The following is a 23,458-nucleotide window of genomic DNA, read 5'->3' as shown; positions in this document are numbered from 1 at the left end:
CCTACAGGTATGTAATTGGATACCAGACATTTTCCAGCCCCTGATATCGCTAATACGATAATGTCTAATTGTTAGAGACCGGAAAAATTCGCGATTTCAATGACCTGTAGGATATACTCCATGATCCTCTATGCACGCGGGAAAATTACGTCTGCTCATTGGCTACTGGCTCGTGTCACCTGTTAATTGGGACACTAATGATTCAATACTTCTTTTGTTGAAAGTTTATCATTGGCCTAGTGTCATTCAGATAAACTGTGGCCCAATCACTGATGCGGTAAAAAGGCAAACGTATTTTGATTCTCGCCTATCGCGAAATGAATCAGCGAATTTTTCCGGTCTCTACTAATTGTCTAATGCGCGTTGGGCAGTGGCGTAGCCAGGATTTGTGTATGGGGGGTGTTAAGAAGCATGCCCCCCCCCCCCCGTATTAGAGGGGTGGGGTCCGGGGGTCCTCCCCCGGGAAAATTTGGATTTTAAGGTGTAAAATAGTGCTATTTTAGCAGTTTTCGGTACTTAAATTTAAATATTGTAATGGTAAAAATTTTATTAATTTTAATATGAAATTTGTTTGAGTGATGAATAAGAAATTAATTAAAGATTTGGTGCTAAGGGGGGGGGGGTTTGAACCCCTAAAACCCCCCCCTGGCTACGCCCCTGGCGTTGGGTGACCTTGAGTCGGTGGCAAACGTAAATCACTCGAGTTGATGACTTCCACTTGGTGAAACAAGGTACTGGAGTACCTCGATTCTCAGAGGCAGGCAACAGACAGTTCACTAGTTCCTAGAGTGAGCACCGACTGATAGTAGCGTCTCTCTTAACTATCATATGTAACGGGTTCCTAGAGGCGAGGTTGAAATTATCACCAAGGTCTCATTAGAACTCGTCCATTATATGTTGTACCTATTCAGACACATCCTGGATGTACCTCACTACTACTGTGTTTGTAAATACTTGTAGAAACAGGTATTTTGCGAATTCAATAGGAAGTTCAGTAAACGGGATAAAAACAGTTGTTTCATTTTTATAGACCGGAAAAATTCGCGGGTTCAATGACCTCCAGGATGAACTCCATAGTTCTACGTACACTCGGTCAAATGCCACCCACTCATTGGCTGCTGTCTTGTGAGACGTCCCAACGTAGCAGCCTGTGATTCGATAAAGCTTTGGTCGGGTGTTTCTCATTGGCCCAGAGTCATCCAGGTGAGTTGTGAGCCAATGGCAGAGGCAGCACTGAGGTATAACTATTTGTATTTTAGCCTATCGCGAAATGAATTCGCGAAATTTTCCGGTCTCTATTCATTATATATTGAAACACCTGAATTTCATGAAAGTTTCATGTCAAGTATTTCTTAAAAGCCTGTAGATTTGTTTCGTACTTTTCTGTGATTGGTAGAATAACAATGACAGCTATTTTCAGGTGAACCGTGGAAACTCAGTGGTAAAGCAGCCGCATTCACACTGGTACAGTAAGTCAAAAAATAATATCTCACATTCAACTTCTTTCGATTAAGTTCTTTTCTGCGTTGTCCAGGTTTGGTTGTTTGTCCGCATTTACTGTTATTGCTGAAACTGTCACGTCGTTGCTAGCCCACTGTAATGGTATGTGCTGTTACTATTTTTTTTTCACCACTAAATTAGTTCCACGATATTCTTGTGCTGTCTATTATTTTAAGTTTGAATGTGTTCGTGTGTACTGTCGTCGTTGCGTTTTCCATAATACATGTTTAGGTGCATCGTTTGGTTTATCTGTTTGACATCAGCTGTTTCAGGCTTGTTTTCTGTGGGTTTATATTTTAAATTTAATTTCATGTTTCGCATTTATGTATTTTTTTTCTCCTGAAAAACAGTGCACAACGGCAATGGCGTATGTCCAAGAAATTGAATTACGTCATTGCGAGGATTAGTAGGGACTGGAAAAATTCGCGGTTTCCATGACCACTAGGATAGACTCCACGATTCTCTATGTACTCGAGCAACTATCGCCTGGTCATTGGCTACCGACTCGGGACACCTTTTTTTTACTGCGATTCTTATGATTCGCAACTTCTTTTGTTGACGGTTTGCCATTGGCCCAGAGTCCTTCAGGTAAATTTCGGTCCAGTCACTGACGCAGCATTACGCTAAACGAGTTTAGATTTTAGGCTGTCTCGAAAGGAATCCGCGAAATTTCCCGGTCTCTAAGGATTATTGGATTAGTTATAAAATTTCTCTACGGCTTCTTCTTGTTGCTTGTTTAGTTTTTTTCTCTCCCACTTGGGTAAAGGGGAAGGGGTAGGAGGCAGCCGAACCTCTCTGGAACACGTCTCTCTGACTGCTGGGATCCCCAACTGAACTCCAGGAAGTATACGACTCCCTCAGCGTGAGAATTCGGCGTATCTGACCTCGTGCGTCATTTCCGCCCGGGCTGATCTTCATCTGCGAGGCTAGCGCGACTGCCGGGTCATCGAACGAGACCCGCTCCCGAGTGTCGACCATCAGGTTTTACTGGCGGAGTCGCGTCGGGGGGGTTCAACTGTTCACTGGTCGCCTCCCTCTCGTGGCGTCCAGAAGCCAGTCCGACCACGTACCTGTGCGAGCGAACCACCACCCAACAGAGCGTACTTCACCAGACCTCGGGCAAGCGACGGGGTACTTGTGCGAGCGAACCACCGCCCAACCGAGCGTACTTCACCAGACCTCGGGCCAGCGACGGGGTACCTGTGCGAGCGAACCACCGCCCAACAAAGCGTACTACACCAGACCTCGGGCAAGCGACGGGGTGGGTACTTGTACGAGCGAACCACCGCCCAACCGAGCGTACTTCACCAGACCTTGGGCAAGCCACGGGGTACTTGTGCGAGCGATCCACCGCCCAACCGAGCGTACTTCACCAGACCTCGGGCAAGCGACGGGATACCTGTGCGAGCGAACCACAGCCCAACCGAGCGTACTTCAACAGACATCGGGCAAGATACAGGATACTTGTGCGAGCGAACCACCGCCCAACCGAGCTTACTTCACCAGACCTCGGGCAAGCGACGGGATACCTGTGCGAGCAAATTACCGCCCAACCGAGCGTACTTCATCAGACTCGGGCCAGCGATGGGGTTCCTGTGCGAGCGAACCACCGCCCAACCGAGCGTACTTCACCAGACCTCGGGCAAGCGACGGGATACCTGTGCGAGCAAATTACCGCCCAACCGAGCGTACTTCATCAGACTCGGGCCAGCGATGGGGTTCCTGTGCGAGCGAACCACCGCCCAACCGAGCGTACTTCACCAGACCTCGGGCAAGCGACGGGACGGGTACTTGTGCGAGCGAACCACCGCCCAACCGAGCGTACATCAAAAGACATCGGGCAAGATACAGGATACTTGTGCGAGCGAACCACTAACCAACAAGCGTACTTCACCAGACCTCGGGCAAGTGACGGGGTACCTGTGCGAGCGAACCACAGCCCAACCGAGCGTACTTCACCAGACCTCGGGCAAGTGACTGGGTACCTGTGCGAGCGAACCACAGCCCAACCGAGCGTACTTCACCAGACCTCGGGCAAGCGACGGGGTACCCGTGTGAGCGAACCACAGCCCAACCGAGCGTACTTCACCAGACATCGGGCAAGTGACGGGGTACCTGTGCGAGCGAACCACAGCCCAACCGAGCGAACTTCACCAGACCTCGGGCAAGCGACGGGGTACCTGTGCGAGCGAACCACAGCCAAACCGAGCGTACTTCACCAGATCTCGGGCAAGCGACGGGGTATCTGTGCGAGAGAACCACAGCCCAACCGAGCGTACTTCACCAGACCTCGGGCAAGTGACTGGGTACCTGTGCGAGCGAATCACAGCCCAACCGAGCGTACTTCACCAGACCTCGGGCAAGCGACGGGGTACCTGTGCGAGCGAACCACAGCCAAACCGAGCGTACTTCACCAGACCTCGGGCAAGCGACGGGGTACCTGTGCGAGCGAACCACAGCCCAACCGAGCATACTATACCAGACCTCGGGCAATCGACGGGGTACCCGTGTGAGCGAACCACAGCCCTACCGAACGTACTTCACCAGACCTCGGGCAAGCGACGGGGTACATGTGCGAGCGAACCACAACCCAACCTTGCGTACTTTACCAGACCTCGGGAAAGCGACGGGGTACCTGTGCGAGCGAACCACAGCCCAACCGAGCGTACTTCACCATACCTCGGGCAAGCGACTGGGTACCTGTGCGAGCGAACCACAGCCCAACCGAGCGTACTTCACCAGACCTCGGGCAAGCGACGGGGTACCTGTGCGAGCGAACAACAGCCCAACCGAGCGTACTTCACCAGACCGCGGGCAAGCGACTGGGTACCTGTGCGAGCGAACCACCGCCCAACCGAGCGTACTTCACAAGACCTCGGGCAAGCGACGGGGTACCTGTGCGAGCGAACCACAGCCCAACCGAGCTTACTTCACCAACCCTCGGGAAAGCGACGGGGTACCTGTGCGAGCGAACCACAGCCCAACCGAGCGTACTTCACCAGACCTCGGGAAAGCGACGGGGTACCTGTGCGAGCGAACCACAGCCCAACCGAGCGTACTTCACCAACCCTCGGGAAAGCGACGGGGTACCTGTGCGAGCGAACCACAGCCCAACCGAGCTTACTTCACCAACCCTCGGGAAAGCGACGGGGTACCTGTGCGATTGAACCACAGCCCAACCGAGCGTACTTCACCAGACCTCGGTACAAGCGACGGGGTACCTGTGCGAGCGAACCACAGCCCAACCGAGCGTACTTCACCAGACCTCGTTAAAAGCGACGGAGTACCAGTGCGAGCGAACCACAGCCCAACCGAGTGTACTTCACCAGTTCTCGTGCAAGCGACGGGGGTACATACCTGTACGAGCGAACCTCCGCCCAAACGAGCGTACTTCACCAGACCTCGGGCAAGCGACGGGGTACCTGTGCGAGCGAACCACCGCCCAAACGAGCGTACTTCACCAGACCTCGGGCAAGCGATGGGGTACCTGTGCGAGCGAACCACCGCCCAACCGAGCGTACTTCACCAGACCTCGGGCAAGCGACGGGGTACCTGTGCGAGCGAACCACTGCCCAACCGAGCGTACTTCACCAAACCTCGGGCAAGCGACTGGGTACCTGTGCGAGTGAACCATCGCCCAACCGAGCGTACTTCACAATACCTCGGGAAAGCAACGGGGTACCTGTGCGAGCGAACCACAGCCCAACCGAGCGTACTTCACCAGACCTCGGTACAAGCGACGGGGTACCTGTGCGTGCGAACCACAGCCCAACCGAGCGTACTTCACCAGACCTCGGTAAAAGCGACGGAGTACCAGTGCGAGCGAACCACAGCCCAACCGAGTGTACTTCACCAGTTCTCGTGCATTCGACGGGGTACATACCTGTACGAGCGAACCTCCGCCCAACCGAGCGTACTTCACCAGACCTCGGGCAAGCGACGGGGTACCTGTGCGAGCGAACCACAGCCCAACCGAGCGTACTTCACCAGACCTCGGTACAAGCGACGGGGTACCTGTGCGAGCGAACCACAGCCCAACCGAGCGTACTTCACCAGACCTCGGTAAAAGCGACGGAGTACCAGTGCGAGCGAACCACAGCCCAACCGAGTGTACTTCACCAGTTCTCGTGCAAGCGACGGGGTACATACCTGTACGAGCGAACCTCCGCCCAAACGAGCGTACTTCACCAGACCTCGGGCAAGCGACGGGGTACCTGTGCGAGCGAACCACCGCCCAAACGAGCGTACTTCACCAGACCTCGGGCAAGCGATGGGGTACCTGTGCGAGCGAACCACCGCCCAACCGAGCGTACTTCACCAGACCTCGGGCAAGCGACGGGGTACCTGTGCGAGCGAACCACTGCCCAACCGAGCGTACTTCACCAAACCTCGGGCAAGCGACTGGGTACCTGTGCGAGTGAACCATCGCCCAACCGAGCGTACTTCACAATACCTCGGGAAAGCGACGGGGTACCTGTGCGAGCGAACCACAGCCCAACCGAGCGTACTTCACCAGACCTCGGTACAAGCGACGGGGTACCTGTGCGTGCGAACCACAGCCCAACCGAGCGTACTTCACCAGACCTCGGTAAAAGCGACGGAGTACCAGTGCGAGCGAACCACAGCCCAACCGAGTGTACTTCACCAGTTCTCGTGCATTCGACGGGGTACATACCTGTACGAGCGAACCTCCGCCCAACCGAGCGTACTTCACCAGACCTCGGGCAAGCGACGGGGTACTTGTGCGAGCGAACCACAACCCAACCTTGCGTACTTTACCAGACCTCGGGAAAGCGACGGGGTACCTGTGCGAGCGAACCACAGCCCAACCGAGCGTACTTCACCATACCTCGGGCAAGCGACTGGGTACCTGTGCGAGCGAACCACAGCCCAACCGAGCGTACTTCACCAGACCTCGGTACAAGCGACGGGGTACCTGTGCGTGCGAACCACAGCCCAACCGAGCGTACTTCACCAGACCTCGGTAAAAGCGACGGAGTACCAGTGCGAGCGAACCACAGCCCAACCGAGCGTACTTCACCAGACCTCGGTACAAGCGACGGGGTACCTGTGCGTGCGAACCACAGCCCAACCGAGCGTACTTCACCAGACCTCGGTAAAAGCGACGGAGTACCAGTGCGAGCGAACCACAGCCCAACCGAGTGTACTTCACCAGTTCTCGTGCAAGCGACAGGGTACATACCTGTACGAGCGAACCTCCGCCCAACCGAGCGTACTTCACCAGACCTCGGGCAAGCGACGGGGTACTTGTGCGAGCGAACCACCGCCCAAACGAGCGTACTTCACCAGACCTCGGGCAAGCGATGGGGTACCTGTGCGGGCGAACCACCGCCCAACCGAGCGTACTTCACCAGACCTCGGGCAGGCGATGGGGTACTTGTGCGAGCGAACCACCGCCCAAACGAGAGTACTTCACAAGACCTCGGGCAAGAGATGGGGTACTTGTGCGAGCGAACCACCGCCCAACCGAGCGTAATTCATCAGACCTCGGGCAAGCGACGGGGTACCTGTGCGAGCGAACCACCACCCAACCGAGCGTACTTCACCAGACCTCGGGCAAGCGACGGGGTACCTGTGCGAGCGAACCACCGCCCAACCGAGCGTACTTCACCAGACCTCGGGCAAGCGATGGGGTACCTGTGCGATCGAACCACCGCCCAACCGAGTGTACTTCACCAGTTCTCGTGCAAGCGACGGGGTAAATACCTGTACGAGCGAACCTCCGCCCAACCGAGCGTACGTCACCAGACCTCGAGCAAGCGACGGGGTATCTGTGCGAGCGAACCTCCGCCCAACCGAGCGTACTTCACCAGACCTTGGGCAAGCGACGGGGTACCTGTGCCAGCGAACCACCGCCCAACCGAGCGTACTTCACCAGACCTCGGGCAAGCGACAGGGTACCTGTGCGAGCGAACCACCGCCCAACCGAGCGTACTTCACCAGACCTCGGGCAAGCGACGGGGTATCTGTGCGAGCGAACCTCCGCCCAACCGAGCGTACTTCACTAGACCTTGGGCAAGCGACGGGGTACCTGTGCGAGCGAACCACCGCCCAACCGAGCGTACTTCACCAGACCTCGGGCAAGCGACGGGGTACATACCTGTACGAGCGAACCTCCGCCCAACCGAGCGTACTTCACCTGACCTGGAACAAGCGACGGGGTACCTGTGCGAGCGAACCACCACCCAACCGAGTGTAATTCACCAGACCTCGGGCAAGCGACGTGTTGGGTACTTGTGCGAGCGAACCACCGCCCAACCGAGAGTACTTCACCAGACCTCGGGCAAGCGACAGGTTGGGTACTTGTGCTAGCGAACCACCGCCCAACCAAGCGTTCTTCACCAGACCTCGGGCAAGCGACGGGGTACCTGTGCGAGCGAACCACCGCGTAACCGAGTGTACTTCACCAGACCTCGGGCAAGCGACGGGGTACCTATGCGTGCGAACCACCGCCCAACCGAGCGTACTTCACCAGACCTCGGGCAAGCGACAGGACGTGTACTTGTGTGAGCGAACCACTGCCCAACCGAGTGTACTTCACCAGACCTCGGGCAAGCGACGGTGTACTTGTGCGAGCGAACCACCGCCCAACCGAGTGTACTTCACCAGACCTCGGGCAAGCGACGGGGTACCTATGCGTGCGAACCACCGCCCAACTCTGCGTACTTCACCAGACCTCGGGCAAGCGACGGGGTACTTGTGCGAGCGAACCACCGCCCAACCGAGTGTACTTCACCAGACCTCGGGCAAGCGACGGGGTACCTATGCGTGCGAACCACCGCCCAACTCAGCGTACTTCACCAGACCTCGGGCAAGCGACGGGGTACTTGTGCGAGCGAACCACTGCCCAACCGAGTGTACTTCACCAGACCTCGGGCAAGCGACGGGGTACCTATGCGTGCGAACCACCGCCCAACTCAGCGTACTTCACCAGACCTCGGGCAAGCGACGGGGTACTTGTGCGAGCGAACCACCGCCCAACCGAGTGTACTTCACCAGACCTCGGGCAAGCGACGGGGTACCTATGCTTGCGAACCACCGCCCAACTCAGCGTACTTCACCAGACCTCGGGCAAGCGACGGGGTACTTGTGCGAGCGAACCACCGCCCAACCGAGTGTACTTCACCAGACCTCGGGTAAGCGACGGTTTACCTATGCGTGCGAACCACCGCCCAACTCAGCGTACTTCACCAGACCTCGGGCAAGCGACGGGGTACTTGTGCGAGCGAACCACTGCCCAACCGAGCGTACTTCACCAGACCTCGGGCAAGCGACGGGGTACTTGTGCGAGCGAACCACTGCCCAACCGAGTGTACTTCACCAGACCTCGGGCAAGCGACGGGGTACTTGTGCGAGCGAACCACCGTCCAACCGACCGTACTTCACCAGACCTCGGGCAAGCGACTGTGTGGGTACTTGTGCGAGCGAACCATCGCCCAACCGAGCGTACTTCACCAGACCTCGGGCTTTCGTCAAGCAAGTGTCTGAATGCCAAATGTGTCGGGGCCGTCGAAAAGATACAAGGACCGTGGTCAAACCAAGGGCACTGGCGGGGGAGGGGCAGTTGCCATCCTATAGAATAGTAGAGATTCAAACAAATGTAGCCAAATGCAAAGAAATACTTACTTTTCCCACAACTTGCCTCCTCCCTAGGCCATCGACTGGCCATCGGCTGGCGACGCCCTTGGGTCAAACAGATCAGTTGCGCCCCCTCCCCAATGCTTAAATGCACAACTTTTCAAACCCTTCAAATAAAAAAAACTTTAAAACTGTAAACGTTACCGTGGCCATAAATGTAAAGGTGATCCGCTCTTACTGCATTACTAGGGACTGGAAAAATTCGTGGTTTCGATGACCTCCAGGATAGACTCCACGATCCTTTATGTACTCGGGAACATTACACCAGGTCATTGGCTACTGACTCGTGACACCTGTTAACTGGGATGTTTGTGATTCGATACTTCTTACGTTGAGGGTCATTCATTGGCTCACATTCCTTCAGGCAATATGTGTTCCAATCATTCTAGCCTATCGCGAAATGAAACCGCGAATTTTTCCGGTCTCTATGCATTACTTATAGTATAGTTATAAGGTTTCCGAAGAATTATATTAGCAATTGGCTTGTAATTTTCTATCTGGTCCCTGTGCCTCTTCCCCCCTACCTTTTAATGACTTGCGGTAATTATAAAAATCTTAATGTACACATTTCGTAAATTATTTGCCAAACCAAGAAGCACTGCATAAGATTTATTTTTCACCACAGATTATACATGCAAATATGATACGAGTTGGAGCCAATTGAGCAGAAAATATAAATTTAAAGAGTGAGAATTTTTTTTTACTTAAAAAAACACATGAATCAGGAATCATATTCGTAAATGTTGGGGTTTTTTAGTACTTTTTCCCACAAGAAATAAATTTGACAGTTGCGTTACCTCCTTAAAACTTATTTTATTTTATATAAGTCTTAAATTTTTCCGTTTCTTCGGGCGTAGATTTACAACACATTTTAAATTATTACTTATGTATTTATACACACAACTTCCACGCCCATCAACTAGAGAAAAGAGATGAATATAATGAAAAAAAAATTAATACACTTTTATGAGAAATGGTCCTTTTCTCATTGTTTTTGGCCTTCTACCAGTGACGTCAACACTAAAAGCAACGTTGAAACACTTCCATCTTTTCGTCAACCCGACAATGTTGATTCCGACAGCCGCTATAGCAGTTTCAAGAATAGACATTTCTCGTAATTCCGCTAGCGGAATTATTCCGACAGTGTCAAGAATAGGCCCCCCAGAGCTAGATACCGCGCTAGAAGCACCAGCGAGCGTTGCACTTATAATCCTGCCTCACAAAAACAACTACAACCTTGACTAGGCTGGCCCCTATACGAAGTTACATCTTCAACAATAAGTGATGAGTCATCGTTGTGGCCATAGAACAGTCTGATTGAGACGGTCCACCTGGCTGCAGACCCGCGCTCCCGGCCGCCAGGGGCGCTCGCGGCGGCCGCGGCAGTTCCTGAAGAGGGGCTGGAGCCGGTCCCCCTACTCTTCCCCTCTGCCGCCCCTCCCGCGAGGTGAGTGCCCTTGCCTGGACTCGAACTGGAGGCGCGTGGCGCGTCCGGCTGTCACGGAACAATCCCCCCCTCTCCTTCTATCTCTCCCCGTCCCTCTCTCTCACTCTACCCCTCCCCCTCCACCACTCTACCCCTCCCCCTCCACTCTCCCTCTCTCTCACACGCTCTCCTCTTTCTCTATTCCCTCCTTCAGCCTCCTTCTATTTCTCCCCCTCTCTGCCTGTCTCTCACTCTCTCTCTCTACCTTGTCATAAGATCCGGCTTCACTCTCCGTATTACATTTTTTTTTTCACTTCGAAAAAATAGATTATAGAAACAATTACGTATGCTTTACCCATCTATGGAATCTCAGAAAAGGAACTTCTAGTGAGTACAAGGCATCACAATTAATTGAGCAATAACTAGATTAATACATATTCGAATGACTTCTTACGAATGGCGGATGAATAGCATATGCCTAGAGACCGGAAAAATTCGTGAATTCATTTCGCTGTAGGTGAAAATTCAAATACCTGTACCTTTGGCTTCATTATGCTGTTGGCTCACAGTTTAACTAGAGGACTCTGGGCCAATGAGGGACCATCAGCCAAAGAATCATCAAATCACAAGGCTACCCAGTCGAGACGTATCACAAGGTTAACAACCAATGAACAGATAGAATTTTCCCGAGCAAGCAAAGGATTTTGGAAGCTAGCCCAGAGGTCATTGAACCCGCGAATTTTTCCAGTCCCTACATATGCCTGATGATAACATTCGATACAGAAAACAATAATGCAATGTTTATACAACTGAACATCTGAACAAATTGGCACAGATGAAAAAATAAATAAAACACAAAATTGTGGTAACGCATCATGGTGGGGGTGAAACAGAGCTTTCTCAACTCTAGATGATTGTTCTGTTAGTCTGTATAACCCGTCCATCCTCAACAAGTCGAGAAATCAACAATGAACCGCACACCCGTCAAATACTTTTCCAGTTTGATGGTGAAAATAGATTAAAAGGCTTACATAGTGGTGACAATATCTCTTGTATAGGTATATCAGATTGATTATCATGTAAGTTAAGCTCTTATAAATCGTTTAACTCAATTTTTTTTGTCTCATATTAATGAACATTTTTAAGTTTTACGATACGTAATTACACTCCAGTGTCATGGTCAGTACTTTTATCAAACATCATATTTTAAAATGAGTTCCAACGTATAAAGTGGAGAGAGAAATAATATAGCTATGCTATAGGGGTGGTGGGAAATTGATTTTTTTTATTTATTTAGAAAAATTGCAAAATAGTTTAATTATCTTTTTAAAAATTAGTCCGAGAAATTTTAAATATTGGTTAGTGAAATGCGAGAAAATTTCATAAGTAATATAGGTATGCACACCTTTATGGAGTTTATATTTTCACCAAATTTGTATTTAATCCAGTTCTGCTTTAAATTACGCTTGAAATGGCTAAAACGGGTGTTTTCAGAATCACTTTTAGGCATGAAACGCCCCTTACAGGTTCTTGAAAGCACTCAAGGGCCTTGAATTACACATTAATCTTCATTTTACCGCCATATAATGTTATGGTTACCGCTAAAATCTCATAATTTCCACGTAAACGAGAAAACTGCGCGCCAGTTCAGAGCCTTGCGCTCAGAGGAGACACCGCGCTATAAGCACCAGCGAGCGTCGCACTTATCATCCCTCCACAAATACGCCTCTGACTAGGTGGGCCCATTTAAGGTTTAACCTGTGGAAGTTTTAAGTGGAGAAAATATAAAATATTTACAAATAGCAGTAAAGTTGTAGGTATCACGCAGGTGTGGAAAAACACAAATTAATCTTCTAGCGCGTGATAATGTCGAAATTCTTAAAACAAAAAAAGTTTTAACCATGAATAATTATCTCACTGTTGCGAGCAGCACATTTTATATTTATATATGTATGTAAAATATGACTGGTAGCGAAATTCACAAGCATACGTAATGTGCAAAGCGAAACATCAGAAAGCATTGCGCCGAAGCGAACATACGACTTGGAAACTCCACAACCCCAAGATGTCCGTTAGAGGAGTCGTCGCCGTGAAGTCACAAGCCAAGTGCCTTCCAAATGAGTGGTGCGTGGGTGTGGTCGCGTGTGGGAGGGTGGGGGGGGGGGGGAGGTATCCTGGGCTTAAGAAGCCCCTCATTGTGAAGGAAGTTAGTTGTTAACTGCAGATCGGGGACTAGAGACAGCCTAGTGAGATAACATGTGTCGGCACCCCCCCCCCCTCCCCGGCAAATTCTCTTGGGTACACAAGAATTCCACAACCTCTCCTCCCCCACACCTTTCCGGTCCGGTTTTTTTGTCACCAGGTCCCTGAGAAACCTACAGATTTTCGCCGTAGGAGTGAAGGCTTATACCAAATATTGTAGTAGGACCAGTACAATACGTGTGTATACTCTCCCGTGTGCAGTCGCCGTGTCGTCGTCTCTCTGCAAACACCTTCTCTAGAGCTGCCGTGTCTTCTCCCCACACACACACACGCACGAGCTTGTGGTCGTCAGCCTTGTCTGGAGGAGCAGTCACAGCCGCTCTTGAGCCCTCCGCAGACGCCTCGCACACCCGACCGCCGACACAAGCCTGCCTTCCAAGTCGTATGTTCGCTTCGGCGCAACGCTTTCTGATGTTTCGCTTTGCACATTACGCATGCTTGAGAATTTCGCTACCAGTCATATGACAGATATATAAATATAAATGTGCTGCTCGCAACAGTCAGATAATTATTCATGGTTAAAACTTTTTTTGTTTTAAGAATTTCGACATTATCACTCGCTAGAAGATGAATTTGTGTTTTTACACACCTGGGTGATACCTACAACTATACTGCTATTGTAAATATTTTATATTTTCTTCACTTAAAACTTCCACATCAGGTTAAACCTTAAGGGGCCCGCCCAGTCAGAGGCGTATCTGTGGAGCACGGGTCGTCCTCGGGACTGGAGGCTCGCGGGTGGTCGGCGCGTGTCTCCTGTGCTCCAGGTGCTTCTGGAGCACGTCCCTCCGGCTCTCCGCGGCTCGCGGTCCTCAACACCTCATGGCCTGTCCTCGCCCTTCCAGGGCACTAGCAGTCATGTCCCCGACACTCTCTGCAATTTATGTATTGCCTTTTTTTTTTTTTGACGTGACAACGTCTAATAAACCGATGAACGAACGAAAAAGTGTCCCGTTACGCACATTGTCCCGTTACGCTGTGTCCCGTTACGCTCATTGTACGCTTGCGCCGCATCTATCTCTCTTCCCACTCGATTGGAACAAACATCTATTTGACATTTTCGAGACACATTAAACTTGAAACACTCCCATTCGTTTCCTACTTTTCCTATCATCGTCCTACCCTTAACGGAATAACACAGATTGGAAGAAGTTAAATAGCAAACATGCATAAAATTTATAGTTAAAGTAATCTTTTCGTTAAAGTAATAAACATATTTGAATTAATGAGTGCAAATAAAAGTAAATTTATCAATTAAATTGTAGATTTCTTTTCACTCCTTCTTTGTATCCATACAAAATAGTGATAATTCAATTTTATTCATAAAAGTATGCAATCATTTCATAAATGTTTTGTTATGACGTTGTCACGTTAAACTATCGTCCGTAAACCGACTTTACAGACAAACAACTTTTTTTTCTTTTTACAAAATTCCTTCAGTCACCTTCAAAGTACATGTTATTCATTAGATGCGATGCACTTGTCAAGTCTCTTTTTCCCACTGACTGTTGGGTGAAAGCACCTCTGGAACTCTTCAACTTTGATATCTTCCAGTGCCTTTATGCGAAGCTGTTTTTTTTATCGCCTCCACATCATAAAAACGCTTCCCTTTTAGATTTCTCTTCTTTCACGGGAACAGGAAATGTTTTCATGGGGCTAGGTCTGGCGAATACGGAGGGTGGGACACGACAGACCACCCCTGAGGCCAAATAGCGGTCCACTTGTAAGGTGAGTTGCAAAATGGCAAAAAAAAATAATAATGTACTTATTATTCTGCGCGATCCAAGTGTCGGGCCAATGAAACAAATGAGCAGAGAATCCAAAAGCAGAAGAAAACTTGAACGAACTTTGCTCACCACAAACTTTGTTCACCTTAAGTGAGGCATTTCTAATAATCCAACTCAACTACAGATAAAAGATCTTATATATTATTTCTCTATCCTGTTTTCCTGTCGTCCCGCGAGATCGTCCTTATTCCTTTATCAAATTTCATGTTTTACCCCTCATTTTCAAGCTTATCGTGCCGGCTAATGACGAAAAATAGGCACACGAGTTGAAATCTATAATTCAAGTTTACGATAAAACAAAATATTAAGTCATGCACTAAATAAATCACAGGAAACAAATTTATATAAATATACGTTAACGAAAGAATTAAAAGGGAAATAAGCTTTTGAAAATCTGACTTAAAAGAGTAATTTGCACACAAAATGGCCACAGTGACTTCAGAAGCCGCAACAGATGCGCGGAGTGTCCAGTGACACTGGCTCATGGCTTGTGTTGGAAAACAGGTCCCCTCCGCTCTGTCCAACTTGCAGACCGCCTACTGCCTACGCAAGTCAATGGACAGAGGTTTCACAGGAAGTTAGCCTCAGGTTTCCGCCGACCGGCAGGCACAGAGACCCAACCAGTACGTGCTGACTTCGGAAACTGGTGACCACCACGGTCTAGGGACAGGAAAAATTCGCGGGTTCAATGACCTGCAGGATGAACTCCATAGTTCTACGTACACTCGGTCAAATAATGTCACCAACTCATTGGCTGCTGTCTTGTGAGACGTCCCAACGTAGCAGCCTGTGATTCGATAAAGCTTTGGTCGGGCGTTTCTCATTGGCTCAGAGTCATCCAGGTGAGTTGTAAGCCAATGGCAGAGGTAGCACTGAGGTATAACTATTTGTATTTTAGCCTATCGCGAAATGAATTCGCGAATTTTTCCGGTCCCTACCACGGTCTGCCACTAGATAGGCTTCAAACCAACTAACTTTGCCACCGAACTGAGCCAATCCGGGTAGGAAACCAACACCAAACCCCAGAGATGACTGGCACTACACACACCCCCTCCAAGTACACCGTTGCTAGAAGCAGCAGATTATTCCGACCTTACGGCCGGCATTCTCACATTCCCCTTCCACATATGCGCCCTAATTGGGTAGAGTTGGAGCAACATTCCAGGTCGTTTTATAGACATTCCAGAGCTTATTTAAAACAGAACTGCTAGGGATCGCTCCCTGTTGTTGATCGGGAGGGTGTTAGAGTTTCGGCAATGACCAGCGGCTGGGGCCACCAACCCAGCATAGTAACTCGCTCAGCTGACCAGACAGTTGGCTGTGCCCTGAGCCCTGAGACTTCATCAGCACTGCTGGCGCCCACATCACGCTGCGACCCCTCGAAACACCCAGTGAACCCGTGGTCCGGTGGAGGCCTAGCCGACCTAGAAGCAGCAGCGAGCGACCCGCCCGAAGGCACTCGTGTGTTACGTGTAGGGGCGCAGTCCGCCGGAGCCGGGGCGCTCGTGCGCCCGGCAGACACTTCCTGGGCCCGCGGTCATCGGGACCAGATCACTTTCACCCGCGACAGCAGCGCCGGCCGGCGGTATCTCCCCTGGGACCCCGCCCCGCCGCCGACAGGACCCCAATCCCCGGGTCACAGCACGCGATGCTTCCTACCCCTTCCAGCGTGACACACCTAGAGTCTTCCCTGGCCCACGCCCCTCACGAGCAAACACACTTAGTTCCATAATGTTCGCAGGCTTTCGCGGCCATTTGTCTGGAGTAGCTTGGCTTCTGGGTTGTAGCCGTGTTTCCTTGGCGAATAATTCACCGACGCTTCGGTCGACATCGCAGTCGCCATCATCAGGGAGCAGTTACCTTTTGCCAGAACTGGAATGCCGCGAAGCCATCTTGATCAGAGACCACCCAATGAACAGCCGAACAGATCTCGAGGACCCAATGAACAGCCGAACAGATCTCGAGGACCCAATGAACAGCCGAACAGATCTCGAGGACGTACGAGAATGAAGGCTAGCCTGCTGGCGATACATAACACACAATGGCTGGGTATCCGTTGCTACCAGCAGTGGCCAATATTTTAGATGTATTTGCAGATTTAACTGGCTTCAGGATAAACATTTCAGATCCGTATTTCACCCGAATGCATTCGCCTCGTCGCTGCTTTCTTTGTGAGAAACTGTGTTCCAGTCCACTGTTAACAATAAATCGTTGGCTAGGGCTGTGATCAGTTCTGAATTTTTGAAGTGAAAGCTTCTATGGGAAGGTTTGGATAGGGAGTAAATTCATGTAAGTCGTCATCGACATGGTCACGTGACGTGTTAACGATAACACTATATCTGTTCCTATTAGCATAACTAACTGCGCTTTTAAATTTAAGTATACGATTACTGTGCAGTAAAAAGTGAGTATAAAATATATTAATATTCTCACATAGATATTATATAGTTTGAATAACGAAGAAAACGGAGTCTTTGTAGCAATATAACCTAAAAATTAAGAGCATCATTATTATTTTTTAATACCTACAATTACTATGCAATGCGTATTTTATAGTAATATAGGAGTTATTTTACTAACATGATAAAACAAATTTGTTGTGCGATAATATTTTTTCGTAAAAATTGCGAAAAAGGTTTTCACTTCTGTTGGCAATCCTCATGACTGCTTAGAAATTTTAACTGACGTGACAACGTCTAATAAATTGATTAACGCCTGCTGAACACACAAAAAAGTGTCCCGTTACACACATTGACCCGTTACGCTGTGTCCCGTTATGCTCATTGTACGCTTGCGCCGCATATATCTCTCTTCCACTCGATTGGAACAACCATCGATTTGACTTTTTCGAGGCACTTTAAACTTGAAACACTCCCATTCGTTTCCTACTTTTCCTATCATCGTCCTATCCTTAACATTATAACACAGATTGGAAGAAGTTAAATAGCAAACATGTATGAAAGTTATAGTTAAAATAATCTGTTCGTTAAAGTAATATACATATTTGAATTAATGAGTGCAAATAAAAGTAAATTTATCAATTAAATTGTAGATTTAAATTCACTCCTACTTTGTATCCATACGAAAAAGTGATAATTCAATAAAAATTATTCAATTTTATTCATAAAAGTATGCAATCATTTCATCAATGTTTTGTTATGACTTGGTCACGTTAAACTATCGTCCGTAAACCGACTTTACAGACAATCAATTTTTTTATTTAGCGTTTGGGTTTCGTTAACCTTGAGGGTGGGGAAAACTATCCAGCACACTGCTTTGTGGCTCGGTGAGTCACGACGGATCAATTGGGCCGTCACACCTGGCCTAGCTGGACTGTCTGTGCTCGCTCCCGGCTCTGTGGCTCTGTGGGGAAGCTCTGCGCTCGTTTGCAAATTCTCTTTGTTTCTCTCACGATGCCCGGCGGCTGCAGGTGTGCAAATACAAGGCGGTCTCGCGAAAGAACGAAACAAAAGACCCCGGGGGCCGACGTGAATACAGCCGTCCGCGACCGCAAAAAAAGAAGAATAAGAAGTGGCGGAAGAACAAGACAACACGGAAAGTCGAATCAATCTCCCCCCCCCCCCTCACTCCTTCTCCCGGGCTGTAATACCCCCCCTTCGTTATCAGCAGGCGGCCCCTGCGAAATGCATGCAAATGGCCCGGCGAATCTCCGTGTGAAACATCGTTGCAGACAGGAGCGAGGATGTAAATGGGCGCCCTGCGGCGAGGCGGTGATGGCGCGTTCCGCGTCGCTGCAGCGGTCCCTGTTCCCAGCCGTCGCTACTGTGCGTCCTGCGAACATTCTCCCCCGCGCATGTTTTCACGATGCACAGTCATCGCTAGAGACCGGAAAAATTCGCGGATTCATTACACGATATGATAGAATCCAAACAACTGTACCTCTATATTGCTTCTCTGATTGGCTTACAGTTTATCTGAAGGACTTTGAGCCAATGGAAAACCTTCAACCAAAAAAGTATCGAATCGCAAGCGTCCCAGTTGACGGGTGTCACGAGTCAGTAGCCAATGCGCAGGTGGCATTTGCCCGAGTGTGTAGGGGGTTGTGGAGTCTATCCTAGAGGTCATCGAAAGCGCGAATTTTTCTTTTGGTTGAAGGTTCTTCATTGGCTCAAAGTCCTTCAGATAAACTGTGAGTCAGTCACAGAAGCAATATAAAGATACAGTTGTTTGGATTCTAGCATATCGTGAAATGAATCCGCGAATTTTTCCGGTCTCTAGTCATCATCCTCAAATGTTTGGAAATGTTTCTAACACATGTAGTACATAGAGACCGGTAAAATTCGCAATTTCACTTCACGGTAGGTTGAAATTCAGATATTTTTTTATACCTTTGTGTTACTACTGCTGTTGGCTCTCGGGTTATCTGGAGGATTCTGGGCCAATCATAAACCCTTAACCAAAACAGAATCAAATCACGAGCAACCCAGTTGAAACGTTCCTCAAGCGAGTGATCAATGAACGTGTGATATTTTGCCAGACATTGCACAGGACCGTGGAGACTATCATAGAGTCCATTCAATCATCGTTTTTTCTCTATTCCTTTCTAATACTGAATGGGGAATTTCTAATGAATCCGAAATAATTATCTCTCCGAATTTGTTTTGGGAATATGTTCAGAGAATTAGGTGGGGGGGGGGGGGGCATATTTATATACTGCACAGTGACCATACAAGTAGAGACCGGAAAAATTCGCGCTTTCGATGACCTCTAGGATAGACTCCACAATCCCCTATAGGGATCGTCCATTAATCACGTGAGGCTCGAAAGGGGGGGGGGGGAGGGGGTCGGTAAAAATCACGAAATATCACAAGGGGTGAGGGGGGTGTAGAGAGATATCACGTGTATTTTTTTTTCCGCCGCATTTCTACTAAACCGAAAAGCGATGCGTGACCTTGACTCGCCCGCCGCAACATGAACCACCCGGCTCGGCTTGCCAGTCGCTAGTAAGACTGTGATTTTGGCGCCGAATACATGCGTAAATCACATATAAGCCTTTCCTTTATTATTTTTATGCCAGTGAGAATAAACCTGCAACCTAAATGTGTGTCTGGACATTTTTATCACTGTGCTTAATTTTCCAGAATTAAATTAGATTATACTTATAATTAAAGATAATATTCCGAAATTTTTAAAAATATTTTGCACCAAAAAATACACGTGATTTATTGGGGGGGGGGGGGGTTTGTCTGAAACCTCACCACAAATCACTAGGGGGGAGGGTGGGTTAAAAATTTGCTAAAAAAACATCACGTGATTAATGGACGACCCCATACAGGCAAATTCCACCTGCTAATTGGCTACTGACTCGTGCCACCTGTCAACTGGGATGCTTGCGATTTGATACTTTTTTGGTTGAAGTTTTTTCCATTGGCTCAAAGTCCTTCAGATTAACTGTGAGCAAATCAGATAAGCAAAATAAAGGTACAGTTGTTTGGATTCTATCATATCGGGAAACGAATCCGCGAATTTTTCCTGTCTCTACATATAAGTGGTGGAACATGTTTAGGACTAGCGCCGAACATTTCTTACGTGAATTGGCCAGTGCCAAAATAATTTTCTGTTCATAATCCGTATTGGGCTGCGATTTTTTTTTTTTTTTTTTTTTGTTTACGACACACTCAGGACCGTCCAGGACGAGCCGAGATATATCTGCGGTCAAACACTGAGGTCAAGACGGTGTAGGAATAATGGCACAAGTCTGCTTGGCCACTTCATCACGTATACGCGAAATCCTCCGGGCTCGTAGTAACTTTGAATATATATACTGTATAGAAGTCGCGAGTGGATAGGATTTACTCTACGTTTTTCAAAAGCGTAAGATGAGCAGCTTGGGAACTTCACCGCTGCAGTGCGCTGCCGTAACGCCCTGTATCGTCTTAGTTGTTATTTACACGTTAGAGCGCAGCACTGTCGCCCGCTGTCATTCCCCGCACCCCCCCCACCCATCATTCACTGCAGCTCAAGTTCGTTCAACAGGAGGGGGAATGGGTGTCTGAAGAGTTCGACACTTGTCCGCCAGGGACCACCACAAGTCGATGCCATAGAGATGGTGGCGATTGCGGCGGTGAATTAACCAACTACCTCAAAACCGTATTAGAAGTTTTAACCTGGGCTGGCGACTTCTATACAGTATATATATTCAAAGGTAGTAATCAGCGGTGACGCAACACCGAGGCGCCACCTCGGATAGACTTTCGCCCGACGAGTCCCCCCCCCCCCCCGGTCCCACGCAGGACTCCGCCCCTGACAGTGAAAGCCCGCAGCGCGGCGGAGACGGGGTCGCCTCCTGGTGGACAGCTCGTCCAGGGTTCTCCTGGGGTCTCGCGCGCAGATCTCTCCCGACCCTCCGACCCTTCGACACGAGACTGGACGACCGCCCCCGAGGTGCGGGGGAACCACGCGAGACTACCCTGCCGACACCAGGAGGCACCTCGAGAAGACCGCCCCAAATCTGCCGTCAAAAGAAAAAAAAAACATCATGCACTACTTTACTTGATCAAACTTTAGACGTGACAACGTCTAATAAATCGATGAACGCCGGCTGCACGCACTAAAAAAAAAAAGGATGACTCATTATCCCGTTACGCACATTGTCTCGTTACGCTAATTGTGCGCTTGCGCCGCATCTATCTCTCTTCCACTCGATTGGAACAACCATCGGTTTGACTTTTTCGAGGCACATTAAACTTGAAACACTCCCATTCGTTTCCTACTTTTCCTATCATCGTCCTATCCTTATCAGAATAACACAGATTGGAAGAAGTTAAATAGCAAAAATGTATAAACGTTATAGTTAAAATAATATGTTAGTTAAAGTAATAAACATATTTTAATTAATGAGTGCAAATAAAAGTAAATTTATCAATTAAATTGTAGATTTCATTTCACTCCTTTGTATCTATACAAAATAGTGATAATTCAATAAAAATTATACAATTTTATTCATAAAAGTATGCAATAATTTCATTAATGTTATGTTATGACGTTGTCACGTTAAACTATCGTCGGTAAACCGACTTTACAGACAACCAATGTTTTTTCGTTGCTTATGCTTGTGAAAAAAATTCTAACTAAAAAAAGAGGAAAATTTAACTTGTTTTTGATATTCAATAAGCACCATGTTTGTGTGCAAAATTTCGTTTCACTGGGAAAAAATGAGGAAAGAAAGGACAGGTTTACAAAGTGCTGGTTAACAAACTTAATTGCCATAAACAAGATTATATATAGACTATATTAGTATGGTACCAATAAATCGTTAGAAGATAAGTCTATATGGGATATATTTTGTTCCTACAATCATTATTATTTTTTCTTTCAGATAACCTTACTGAATCTGTTCAGCAAAAGAAGCACACATGTCTACTGGATGGACAAACGAAAAAAAAAAAAAACAGTCTTAATTCCTCTTAAAATAATTACATTTTTTTTTAAATCCTTGTCCGACGAATAAAGTATGGAGAGGTTTCGGTGATTTGTAAACTATTTTGACCCAAATTATTTTCATTAATTTGATGGTGCTTTTTTTTTGCCGTGTTTCTCAAGAGAATTAGAAAAACAAATTACGCAATATTATCTAGATATGACCTGAATTACAGTTGTTACTTTTATGGGACCTCGTCGAAGGTGTGTGTGTGTGTGTGTGTGTGTGTGTGTGTGTGTATGCATTGCATGCCATGGAGCTACGTGCTATGGATAGGGACCGGAAACATTCGCGGGTTCAATGACCTGCAGGATGAACTCCATGAACACTCGGTCAAAAGTCACCCACTCATTGGCTGCTGTTTTGTGAGTCGTCCCAACGTAGCAGCCTGTGATTCGATAAAGCTTTGGTGGGTTGTTTCTCATTGGCCCAGAGTTCATCCAGGTGAGTTGTGAGCCAATAGCAAAGGCAGCACTGAGGTATAACTATTTGAATTTAGGGCTTTGGTGAAATGAATCCACGGATTTTTCCGGTCTCTAGCTATGGACTATGGTGCAGATCCTACAATTTCGTCGTAGTCTATATTTTGCTATCGATCTAATTTCAGTTCGCCTGGTGCTCACGTAAACGAGTCGTGTACAATAGGAGGACGGAAATATTGAAAGTTGAAGTTGGAACGTCTCGCGGTTGATCGCGTGGAAGGATCGGCGGAGTCCATATCTTGGAGATGGAGGAGAAGTTGCCCGCGCGGAACGGGGAGATCAGGGGGCGGAGTCCCTGGACAGCAGGCGCCTGGCGGGAGACTCGCTCTGCCCCGCCGAGGGCGGTATCCCACGAGCTCAGGGGGCCCCCGTCCCGCCCGGCTAGTTAGGGGGGGAGGGGGAGGAGTAGCGGTTACTCTCCTCCTTGGTCGTTTGCATGACGTCGATCATCTCGAGCCGCACTCCGTTACCTCGCGCATGCACGACGAGCGCCGACCGCCTCGGAGCATCGCGCGTTCCGGGAGACACCAGAGGGTTCAGCGCCCCGCTGGTGAAGGACATTGCCACGTGGGGGGTGGCGGTGGTGGGGGAAGGGGCGTTACATCCATCCCCGCGTGATTGTTCATAGAATTAATATAAACCCTTACACAAGTTTAGTGATATGTGCAGATCACATTTAAGTTATGGTCTCGGTAACATTTAAGAATTTTAATGTATATTTAGATCGTGGTGTAGTAGAGTAAAATTGTCATTAAATTCGTCAATGTCCTATTGATCTTATTATTATAATCTTGATCACGATATTCTGCATTTATTTTAACGCATAGTTTCCATCTTTTTTTTTGTAATAGCTTTATCTCAGTCTTTGATCGTGACAGCTCCAGTTGTTTAAAGCAGTCTT

The 23,458-nt window shown here is 48.7% G+C and overlaps 1 protein-coding gene across 1 annotated transcript in view; it reads left to right on the top strand.

Annotated features, from left to right (window-relative positions):
- Window positions 1–23,458, top strand: part of LOC134528415 (uncharacterized) — a 217,300-nt gene that overhangs the window by 57,368 nt on the left and 136,474 nt on the right. The window lies entirely within an intron of this gene.

The sequence above is a fragment of the Bacillus rossius genome, chromosome 1 (assembly GCF_032445375.1).
Source record: "Bacillus rossius redtenbacheri isolate Brsri chromosome 1, Brsri_v3, whole genome shotgun sequence".
NCBI lineage: Eukaryota > Metazoa > Arthropoda > Insecta > Phasmatodea > Bacillidae > Bacillus > Bacillus rossius.
Note: the sequence above shows the minus strand (reverse complement) of the source record. Positions and strands in the feature narration are given on the sequence as shown.